Here is a 13,261-nt window from a genome sequence, read left to right on the forward strand (position 1 = left end):
ATACTGGACCCTTGGGAACCCACAGCACCTAGGGCTGCTGAGCACGCTAGCGTAGGCTCATCTCACCCACCCTACTTTGATGAGACTGCCATGAGTAAGATGACCCAACCCATAGATGCCTTATGTGCTGTGAACAGTGGTTTGAGAGACATGTACACTCGCCAGGTATCGATGAAACGTACCTTAGGCAAGTTAAGAACATATATAACCACTCGCCACGAGTCGATGACAGACAGCATGGGCGAATTCCAGCAGGAAATGAGAGCTTCCATGACTGCATTTCAGGACCATATGCTCGCTCGCGGAACCGGTTCAATGAATGTTCATGGCGAGCCAAAGATCGATTTCGAGCTCAGGTGATGGATACTCGGAGTGATATCCAAGAGCAATTAGCCTCCACGGGAATTTCGATCTTGCCGCCGCGACGTCAGCAGACTCTCCGGTTCTTCTTCAACCCGCAGCCCACGAGGATCATCATTAGCTAGTTTATTTTTCCAGTCTTGTATAATATTTATGTCAGATATTTAATTTACGTGTTTGCAATTCCAGCTTAATAGTAGGTTACTTCCTAAAAATTTCTGCCTTGATATATTAGTTATATCTATTATTATAGTATATAGGTAGGAACATATATAATAATATTAGTAATAATAATTTATATAGATATATATTTTAGATGTCACACTTAACAGCAAATTTTACCGTAAACTAACGTTTTATAAAACGGTCATGAAAACGCACAAAAAACGGTCAGAAAACGGTCATGAAATCGCATCTAAAAATGGTCAGAAAACGGCAATTTTCTTTCTATAAATAAGTTCAACACTTCCTCCACATTCACTCATTTCATATTCTTCCATCTACACTTCTTATTCTAAAAATCGTTTTTAGTCCGCTCCAAATTTCAAGCTTCATGGATGCACTAGAAAAGTTTGAGCAGCGGCAAATTGAATATGCTACTCAAGTCTTCATGCTCGTTTGTTTCATTATAGTAATGTTGTTAATGTGGCATATAGTTCTATATAATATTTAGGTTTGTATTTCATTCCCCATATCATTATGTTGTGTTTCCATACCGTTGTACGTTCTTACATCTTATTGTGATAGTATATCTACATTTTCCTTGTCCTTCTACTTACGCTATTTACGTGAAAAAAAAAAAAAAAAAAAAAAAAAAAAAAAAAAAAAACTCCTTGTCACATGCCCCATTCTTCTCATCCACACTACATCCACTTTTGCGCATATCTTAGAAGATACACGTGGTCTAACAACCCTGTGACATCTCGATCCGTATCTTTTACATTTTCGGATTTGTGCCTATTTATAACAAGGATAGACACCTCAAAAATCTAACTTCCCTTTTTCCAAAAAAAATTTCTTCACCACTCCATCTTTAATGGCCCTCACTCGAAGTTTCGTGCCCGAGCAAAATTTTATGGAAAATTTCCAAAATGGTCTTTTTCATCCTTTTTTTGATACAGAAATATTACGTCGAGGATGGTACCCTCTTCTACATCATAAGCAGACATTTTATTCCAGAGATTTGGTCTTGTTGTTCTATAAAAGCGGTTATTTCCAAAACGGGCAATTCTTTGTCCGTGCAAAACGGATGCTTGGCGTGAATTGACTATGGAAATCATCTACGAGGTACTTCAAATTCCTATTACAAACCAAGGAGTACACCTTCAGGATTCACCTTTTCGACATCGGGCATCCGATGTTTCCAACTATCCTTACGGCTTAATACAACCGGAAAAACCGTATTATTTATCAACGATCTTTTGCAAAAAGAACCAATTATCTCAGTGATCCAATGGGTAGCTCATAATGTGCTCGCGACGTCTAAGACTTCTGAAATAACCAAACCCTCCTCCATCTAATTGGGTCTTACAGAGTAACTGCAATGATTTTTGCATTATTAAATTTTCTCGAACGCGATCGCTGCGTGCGGGGAAAAAGGCGCCTCCTTTGCCAACCATTGTGACGCTTATCATGATACGTTGGGGTTTTTCTAGTACTTCTCCTCATACACCTCTTCGAATAGCTAACATTCTTACCATTCACTCAGTATGTAGGAACGGATTCTGGAACCCCGACGTTGCAAAGAACCATGTCGGTGCAGAAACCGACGAAGCTTGTTCCGCTGACAACATCTTCACTGAAAATGCATTATGCAACGTATTTAATCCCATGGAAGGCCTTCGTTTAATTCAACAAGGACTGATGACATTATTCAAATGTCAGAACATTATCATCACCAGTCTTCTTGAATTTCAGGACCTGCGGACAATAAACGAAGAGGAACAAGTACAATTCTTGCACAGCCACAACCAGTTCTTGGCAAATCACACTCTCATAATGGAGAACCACGTCGATATTTACCAGACAGAAAGCAAAATGTTGCAATGGGCTGTTGCACGGATTGACGGCATAGAAAATCTTATAAATGGATCCCTCCCACAAAAGGATCCTCGCCGTTACTTGGGCCCATGACACCATTTAAATTTTGCAATTTTATGTTCTTTGTCATTTTCTTTTTAGTTTTTTTTCCTATGGTAATTTGTTTTTACTTAATCATTCTCATCCTATTCTAATATTTATTAATATTTGTCTACAGGTGGCATTTTTCTTTGTACATCTTTTACTATGGCATCTCCAAAGATGATTCCAGAACAATCCTTCCATTCGTTACTGAATTCTCCTGCGTATGGACATCTCTTCAGAGACTTCATCACATGAGTTGGGTGGAACTCCCTTATTCTACACCCGGAGCAAACATATTCCCCAGGTTTGGCAACTTATTTTTACGATCACATGGAAGATCTACCTGCTATATAGGGTTTCCGCTTTGAATGGATTTACAAATCCGTATTGGTAACACCCGACACTCTTTTACGAGCCAACGGTTGTTGTGGCTCTAGACCTTCCTCCCTTTAGCGGACCTCCCCATTCAATACATGATAGAGAATGACTTTAATGACTATTCTAGGGAAGATTTTTTTTGGTATGGCGATGGCCTTGCCCACGTCGAATGAACGCGTCGCGAAGATGGCCGATGGCCGGACTTCACTATTCCACTAGCCATTATGACCATGAATGTTGGAACCGCCATGTTATTTATTCTTCCTCGAACATCATGGGGATTGGCATTTTTCCAATCGCATCAAAGTCGCTTTGTAAGACATTCCATGCCTCGCCCAAAGAACATACCGCCTTTGACATTACTGGACCTAGTAATTGAGAATCTTAAGAGGGTTCTCGGTCTTTTTTCGGCAAACTATATCACCCTGCCGGTTACATCATGCGGGATAGTGAGGACGATACTTCCCGCAGCTTAGGCCACCTTTCGAGGAATGGGTAAAAGTCGACTCTCTATGTGTCCAACAAACAAGATAATTCGTTTTTTGCGATTTTGGACATGGCGACGCCTGCAAGGTATCTAAAGAAAGTTCATTCTTTCCCTAATGATGATAAAATGATAGCTCATCTGGACACTACAAAGAAGAGGAAGTGGAGCGAAGTCTGGAAAGCTATGATAGATTGGCGTGATGCAAAGGAATGGCATTTCTACAGAGACGAAGCAAGGATGGACCATCCCCCAGTTCAAAGGTGGGGCAATGTGAGTTGATGCATGTACATATTTTTTTTATGTTTTGATGTGAAATAAATAAATAACCTAACAGTGTGCTACTCTAACAGTGTGCTTCTACTTTTATGATGTATAATATATAGTGTGTTATATAATAAATTTCTGTAGAAGATGTCAGCTATATTTTTGCTCAAGACTCTCAGGTATACTCTTTCTTCCTCTTAACACTTTGAGGACACAGCGTCAGACTGTTTGGGGGTGGTGAGAACCTTTCGCAAAAATTCGACATGCATAGTTATATATAGTTTACTTGATGTCTAAATAAACGTATTTAGTGACAAATTCTTGTTTCCTTTTCTATGATGAAAAATATTTAGAAATCTCACCCTAGCATCAGAATTAGGACTTGTTCTTAGAAACTTAATTTAATACGTATGCAATAGTTTTTACATCTTTTCATGAGCATTCATGCACTGACTATCATTAAATGTACACAGCATTAAGTTTATGGGACCCACGGTTAGATAACTTAGTTTCCATATCCTGTAAGAATCTAACAAAAGCCTCAAAATGTGTGATATATGAGTAATGACACAGAGGAGTAGTTCTTCCGAATGGAGAAGTTCACATGTCTACTTACTTGATCACTACCCAAATCCTAGGCGAGAATTTAGGACTTCTGTGGATCGATATAGCCAAAAATTCACACCTGTAAAAAAAAATTATCGCTAGTCGCCCCACTGAACCTTTCATTAATCCTTTCTATTTCACCAAAAAAAAAATTCATTACCCATCTATTAACCACAAATAAATAAGCCTACCTAGATGATGAGCATGAGAAATAGGATGAAATACAGAAAATGAAGAGAAAAACCTTGTCACAAATCAAAATTAGTTACCTACTTCAGAAGAAAAGAAAAAGGAAAATAGAAATATGTTTCCAAAAATCAAAAGAAATATCAAAGTTAGAATTCCCCCCAAAATCAAATCAAAAGAAAATACAAAAGCTTGAAAAAGCCAAGTATGGAAACCCATGTTTAGAAGCAGGAAAGAAAATAAAGATTTCTCTAGTATAAATATATCGAAGACCTTATCCTCTCATACTTATCATTTTTGAATTTTCCATTCCATTTTCTTCTACACTACCACCTAGGCCCCATAACACCTAATAAAGACCTCTAGCTCAATTAGAAGTAGGATAGTGTCATAATAATAAGTAGTGAGTTGTGACTTCGACCTCGGCTCCTCCTCATTTGTCATTGAGTATGTGAGGAAGCGGTGCCCACCGTGACACCTGGAGTTAGCAAAACTTGAGTGGAAAAATAAGAGAGAAATTGTGTTTCGACACATACCCGTGAGAACCTACTTAAGGACATTATCCAAAGGATCCGTAAACGCCCCCGCTTTCGTACATTTCATTATAAGATCACTGCATGCATGCTCATACGTAGATGTTTTGATTATTGTATGTATATTAACTTGAATTTCAAAAGAATTAAATCCTTGTTTCCCCCGCTAGTGAGATGTCTAGATACCTAAGATTAATTAAGGAAACAAGCCTCTGTTACTGAGTCGTTATAGTATAAATGAAGTTTGTGAGTATCTTCGCTAGAAAACTCTCACGAGGCTATAACTCCTCCACTAGGAAATTCCTAGTGGTTCAAGGCCTTGTTGCATATGGTCAATGCAACCGCACTCTGAGAAATAAGATTTAGCTTAAGACAACACATTTTTGACCACTTATCATTTTAATGTCTCTTCTTTGCTTGAGGATAAGCAAAGTGCTGTTTGGGGGTGGTGTGATAAGCACCAAAAACTGTAATATTAAACCCCGAGAGACATAGCATTTTGGTCGATTATGTGTTTAATAATCATGTAATAATTGTATTTTCGTACTTTTGCAGGTTTCATAGTTAACATGAATATAATGATAAAACATGCATCAAGGCACGGGAATCTTGGAATATTTGAAGTTTCCCACTAACCCCTGATGAAGCCCAACAACAAAGCGACTAGAGCCAAAGTTTCCAAAAAGAACAAAAACCAAGTGTAATCGTGTCCATATATAAAGAAGCAAACAAACTTTCAAGCTCACATCCGATAAATCTGGATGCCGACGTTGGCTAGTGAAACTACCATAATGACCCGGGCGACGAACTCTACGCAAAGACAGAAAGTTGTAAAAACGCCAAAATCGGCGCCGCCACTGGACCCACTCTGCGGGCCCAAAAGGCATGACGAGTCAGCATATGCAGGTGGCAAGTGATGGTCACAAATTTGTGCCACCTCGCAATATGGAAGACATGTACCAATTCAAAGCAAGTGGTTTGAATTGAATTTGGCTGAAGACAAAACATTAATAAGGAAAAGACAAAAAGCAAATTAAACCAGGTAAGGACAAAACTTTGTATTTCAAAGTTTTGAAAGATTCAAATTAGCATAAGGACAAAACCAAATTAATCCCTTCACGAGAGACCAGCCTATATATATATATGTATGGGGGGTCTTCAGATATTCTCCTTCAACATTCTACGCTTTAGCTATACATTAGTTTTACTCTAACGTCTGTAGTTTCATTCCAAAGACTTAAACTCCTCAATTTCATTCCAAAGAAATTTTAAATAAATCGTAAGTCATTTTACCCTTAATAACAATTATTTCTTTTCTATTTTAATTCCTTCGGTCCCGCATTTATTTACTTAATGTATACAAAGAAGTTTTATTATTCCTTCAATGACCATGAGCTAATCCCCCACCCCCCCTCCCCTCGGGGAAGCGGGTTATGTTGCTCATGTAAGAATCTGGATTGACTCTTTAATATTCTAGAATCACTACTTAGGAAGTAGGCATAGATTAGACATCCGGTCCCAAAATGATCTGAGACTGCATAAATTTGGAGGCCGATGTCCGGAATCAGCCTTCTCGTCGCTTAATCTAAAATGTCTCAAGGCGACTTTATGGTGTCGATAATACTCTCCAATTTGTCCAAATTTTATGTGGAATCGAGCGGGACCTGAAATGATATTCCGGAGATGAAATATTAGTTCAATTCCTTATGCTAGTGCGATCAGCTCAAAGATGTGGGCATGCGCTAGGATCAATATCGACGTCGTCTCGAACACGAGGCTAATTAGAGATGTAGTGATGTGGTAATATAAACCGTTGAAAAATGATTCTTGCATGAGTATAATTAACTTTCTCTCCCCGTTTTCTATCTTTGTTTATCTACATCAAAATCACCGTAGTAATTTACATTATTTGCATTACCGTTAATTTAATTAAACCAACTAAAAAACCTAAAATCCTACTCACCAAAAGTTGTAATTCCAATTGTGAACCTTTTCCGAGACCTAAGGTTTGGACGATCCCTTACTCGACCTATCCTACCAAACCCACGTGAGTAAGGTAACTTGACTAAAACGTACGACTATACGGACTTTGGACTTTGGAACTTGGTCTTTGGACTTCGGACTTCGGACTGTGGACCTCGGACTTAAGAAACTACCTATAAAATCCAATAAAAGCGAACAAAGCGTTTTATCACTCCACAGTAAGACGAGAAAAGGGCAGCCTCATCCCAACCTTCAACTGTCCATAACAAACAACTACTCCTCCACTCCAAGGAACGTAGTCGTTACTATACAAGTTCCTCTCCCCAGCCAGGTTGTACATGGCCAGTTCAGATTCAACCCAGCCAAACTCCTGCATCATAGCAGAATAACAATCCTCCGACTTAGGCTTCCTCTCATCCACCGTCTCCAACGAGGAAAACGACGAAGCCTCATCACCACTACGAACCCTCTCCTCAACTTCTTCACTTACAGTTCTCTCTCTCCATTCATTAACTTCAACCTCACCACTCAAACTATCACTAGTCATAGACATTGCACAATCAAAGAAAGAAAGAAAGAAAGCTCAAATTTTTAAAGTTGAAAGACGAACCTGATTCAAGAAGGACGAGAAGTTTTTTTAATTTTCTTTCTTTCTCTTTTTCTTTTCTTTCACTCTGGATTATTTTTTTTTCCTTTGGTTGAAAAGTGAACAAACAAAACGCTTTTACAAGTAAAAAACCACTCAACTGCCCAAACACCTCGAGACAATCAAAAACGTTTTGTGTTCCCAAAACCTAAATCATTATACGCCCGCAAATTGCCATAACTTTGGGCCCACAAATCCAGCCCAAACCGTTCCAGCACATTCCCCAAAACCTTATTTCAAAACAAAACAGCTGTCAAACACGTGCTTCCAAAACTTTACTTTTTAACCGTTCTTCTTCCACGCAACAGCTGTCCAAATAACGAATAAAAAATAAAGGGGGTTGTGTAAGTACCCTCCGTTCTACACTATAGCACGCGGTCCACATGGCAGACGCCTTACCCATTTCGCCCCACAACATCAGATCGTACCAACGACCCAACACCTAGATCGTCACCAGCAGCAGTTACAACCATTCATGGAAAGATATCAACTAGCACAATCTTGGAGCTCAATCAACGCCATAATCAAGGAAACATTAACTTTGTAATAGCACATTAATGGCGAATCATCAAGGTAGCACACAAGGTGGATCTGCAATCCATAATGATTCAAGCACGCATCTATAAATAGAGAGAGATGAACTACATAAGGCTTGATTCAAGTTGACCCCGAGAAACTTGATACGTAGGCAACTCTTATCCCAAGAAGAGTGCAGCCATTCCGTATCCAACAAATCATCAGGTTGTAGTCCCACATAAACCAACATCTACAACTAGTGAAGCCCCAGCGACTTCAAGTCTCCTCTCTTATCCTTGTCCATCGTTGTGCTAGAGAAATGAAGATTAAGATATCTTACCTGAGTTTGTTCTTCACGTTCATTTAACTTATGAGTGTTGTGAATGTCTCCAGGGCAGTAACTTGTGTTGTGGCTGAGCTGATCACTCCTTGTTTAGGCTCAACCACATTCGGAGCTCCCATGCCTTCAACTTGTTGTACTCAAGTGCGGCACCAAAGGGCTTGCCTTTGCTAGTATCTGAGGAATCCTAGCCTCAAGCCATTTATCAACACGCCCAACACACGAAAAGTGGTTACCTCTTGTGGGGTACCATTTCCCAACTGCTAGACTCATTTTTGGAGGAGCACTTTGGCGGAAGTACTAATGGATGGAATTGAAGGCCAGCTCACAAAATTCTTATGCCATTTTCATTATAACCTGAGTAGTAATAATGCTGGTATTGTAATATTGTTTTTAAACTTCTAGCTTTATGTTTGGCTATTGTTAAGGTTGCACAAGGCCTTGAGCCAATGAAATGTGTTCTTTCGAATGTATAATTTATTTAATAGAATTCACCCGTTTAGTTACTTGAATTTCACTAGACACAATAATATTGTTTAGTGCTGTGATCGCACCTAATTTTAGTGCATCCTCTATCAGATTTGAGTATTCCGCCACTTCAGATGTGAGGAGATCTTAGTGCAGATGACCAAAGAAACTCATAGAAGTGAAATTTCTTCAAATATTACACTTTTGAATGAGACTTATACAAAGCCTTCAACACTAAAATCCAACGCAATCATGTTTGGGTTAACTAGTATTACCCCCCTGCTAGATGAGCCAATTAGGATTTTCCCCTTACTAGATGGAGAAATTAGGGTCTCCCCTAAGTACACACAAAAAAAAAGTCAACCTGGGTTGACCGTGTTTTTGTGTATTTGGGGAAGACCCTAATTTCCCATCTAAATGAGAAGACCCTAATTGGCTCATCTAGTAGGGGGGTAATATTCGTTAACCCAAAATACCCATCATGTTTTTGATTTGTAATCCTAAATTAACTTAGTTTACACTAGCTATTTGTAGGGCTAGTCAGTGAGAACTCACAATTGACTCTGTTAGAGCATCTCTAGGTGGTGGTAGTATTTCCTTCAAATTTGAAGATGAAATTTGGAGAAATTTGAAGCAAAGTTTGACCAACTCTAAGTGGTCACAAATATCTACTGCAAATGTGATTGTAGACCCTACCACACGCGCCATGCGCCATTAGTAATATCGCATGCCAGTACCACTGTCGCACGCCATTGGTACTATCGCGTGACATTACCAATATCGCGTGCTATCGAGTAGAAAATCGGAAATTTTACAAATTGCTTCATTCTCACCCAACACTCCAAAACTATCTCCACAACCATTTCATTTTACTGTGGCTTCTTCTTCATCATTCGAAAAAACTAGCCAACATACCGACGTTGGCGAATCAACTCAACAATCATGTTATTTTGATACACTCGATCAAGAGCAGTGCCAAATTTGCACCTCAAGAAAACATCTTGCGTTATCACGCAAGTATCTGAATGCAAGGTGTCTTAAAGCACCACATTGCCAAGGTTATATGCTTATATATAGAAGTTGTAACAAAGATTGTAAAGAAATAAGATTTTTGAAATGCACGTATGATATATGTCCTGGTATGGAATATATATATATATATATATAGAGAGAGAGAGAGAGAGAGAGAGAGAGAGAGAGAGAGAGAGAGAGAGAGAGAGAGAGTTTGTTAATATGCACGTGTTGTGGTGAGGATGATCATTGGTATATGTGGCTTCTTCTTCATCATTCGAAAAAACTAGCCAACATACCGACGTTGGCGAATCAACTCAACAATCATGTTATTTTGATACACTCGATCAAGAGCAATGCCAAATTTGCACCTCAAGAAAACATCTTGCGTTATCACGCAAGTATCTGAATGCAAGGTGTCTTAAAGCACCACATTGCCAAGGTTATATGCTTATATATAGAAGTTGTAACAAAGATTGTGAAGAAATAAGATTTTTGAAATGCACGTATGATATATGTCCTGGTATGGAATATATATATATATATATATATATATATATATATATATATATATATAGAGAGAGAGAGAGAGAGAGAGAGAGAGAGAGAGGTTTGTTAATATGCACGTGTTGTGGTGAGGATGATCATTGGTATATGTATTGCCCCTATGCACAGATACCATGCCCAAATGGTTATGATGGTGTTAGAGAGCTAAAAAAGTTCGCGAACCTTGAAGGAAAAGGTCTTGATCTATTGAAGTATTTAGTGTGTGGAAAATGTGAGTGGTTGGGTGCTATAATGGGAAAGGTTAAGAGTGGTTAATCATTTTATTTTCTATAACTATGTAACGTAATATGTTTTTTTTTTAATATGAATAAACTTTTATTTTATATAAATATATGTTAGTTTAAATTAAAATATATATATAATAAAATAGAAATTAATTAATATTGTTTATTGATGATTAAGAATAAACATGCATCTACGAAATTAAATTAAATTACAACAATCAACGTCGGTCACCCCTAATGCTCCATAAATGCTCGACAAGGTCGTTTTTAAGTCTATTATGCATAGTCTTTTATTGAACTCGTAGAGTCCCCTCAATGTAGTGTTCCCGAGTAGGTGGATCTGTGGTTACCTTTCTGGATTAGGAATGTACCTCCTCATTTCATAATTTTTATTTTTAGCTCCGATTATCATATTGTGCAATATGATACATGCTCTTATAACAGTACCCATTGTCTCCACATGCCATAATTTGCAAGCTTTTGCCAAAATCCCAAATTTAGATTGCAAAACCCCAAAAGCTCTTTCAATATCTTTCCTTACAGCTACTTGCATCATTGTGAACCACTTCGTCTTTAGAGCATTAGATTTTGAAATTGTTTGTATAAATGCGCATAGTCAGGATAGATACCATCAGCTAAATAATAACTCATATTAGAGCGAGCATTCCCAATGCAAGTCATTATTTTTCCCCTCTTTTCACCTCCACATAGGCAGTATTTCCCCTCTTTTCCACCGTTTTGGCAAAATGCAAGGTGAAGCTGCCCAATGCGAAGGTGAAAAATAATCTCGGACGGGATGTTGGATTCCATCTGGAGGCATTTTGATTGAGACGGAATGTAACATCCCATCTGGAATTTTGATTGAGACGGAATATAACATCCCGTCTGGTTTATAATGAGACGGAATGAAACATCCCGTTTGGTGAGTCAAATATAACAGACGCGAAACAGCCCATTTTCACTTTCTTCCAGCGCCTCCATTGCGATTTTCTTGCCGCCATTGCCAAATTTTTTTCAATTCCTAATGACTTCTCCCAATGATTCCCTACCAACATCACCACATGAAGAGCGTAGTAGATGGTTTGGAAGTTACAAAATATCAAAAAAAAGGGGCAAAAAGGATCATCCACTTTGGATTATCCTTGAGTATAACATAACAATGATCAAGTGAAAAAGACAATTTTTCTTGTTGTTGGTACGTCATCCTTGCCTCGGACAACTAAAAAATAAAATGGTGGTAATTAGACTAAGATAATCACTAAGACTAAGATAATTAGACTAAAATAATAATTAGACTAAGATAATAATTAGACTAAGACTAAGATAATTAGACTAATACTAAGATGAAAATAATAATTAGACTAAGATGGAAATAATTAGACTAAGACTAAGATAATCAATAATTGACAAATTGACGAAGTTGTAATTACCCGGCGTTGTATTGTTGTTCCACTTGCATGGCGAGCCTCCACCGCATTCATAATTGCAACAAACTTGTTCATCATTTTCGAAATATATTTCCATCTACCGCTAATTGAATCGGAAGACCTATCTGACCCACATGTTTGATTGAACTCATTTGTTACACGATTCCAAAATCCTTTTGCATTTTGGAAAGCACCAACAATAAAGTCTTCACTAATTTTTATCCAAACAAGACATAGAGCTTGATCTTCGGACATGCTAAAGTGAGTCTTTGTTTTTACTTGAGTGCTACCACTTGCTTGAGTTGTTTAAGATGCTTGAGATGCCATTTGATTTTTTTTTTTTTTGAAGAACTAATTTTGAAGAAGAAGAAATATGATTGTTGGAAGTGTGAGTTGTAATGGAACAAATGTTGTATATATACCAAAGTTTTTATTTTTGACCTTTTTTTACCGTTCTGACTTTCTGACCGTTGGTGAACTAGTCGTTAGGACTCCGGACGGGATATTCGATTCCGTCTGGAAAAAAAGAAATATAGTGAGACGGGATGTTGGATTCCGTTTGATGAGTTTTGTAATCCAGACGGAATCCAACATCCCGTCCGAAGTTCACAAGTCAGCCACTATCTCGGTTGAAGGTTTCACCCTGGTAATGACTTGGGAAAATAGTAACCCTCGTTTTCATCTATGCATTGGGCACTGGATTTGAACAAAAAGGAGGTGAAAATTTTCACATTCCCTTCAATTCCACCTGCATTGGGAATACTCTTATAGCTATGCTGATTTATATCAAAATAAACAGATGGAGAAGTACCATTGATCGCGTGCTCAAATACCGGCGAGTTATCCAACACGTTGATGTCATTGTGTAACCCTAGCATCCCAAAGAAAGAATGCAATATCCACAGGTCTTCGGTTGCAACAATTTCGAGAATAACATATGGTTTTCCAGAACGACCACTGTAAGCACCTTGCCATCCACGTTTGGCAGAATGTGCAAGCAAGCGTTTTGTATCTGTAATATTTGGCCTTCGCAAGTAGACTGAATCGTACAATTTGATAATTGCATCACAAAAATGCCTCAACGCCTGGTTTCCAGTTTGCTCGAAAATATATAATTGATCGTCAATTTGATCAGCCACCG

The sequence above is a fragment of the Coptis chinensis genome, chromosome 8 (genome assembly GCF_015680905.1).
Source record: "Coptis chinensis isolate HL-2020 chromosome 8, ASM1568090v1, whole genome shotgun sequence".
Lineage (NCBI taxonomy): Eukaryota > Viridiplantae > Streptophyta > Magnoliopsida > Ranunculales > Ranunculaceae > Coptis > Coptis chinensis.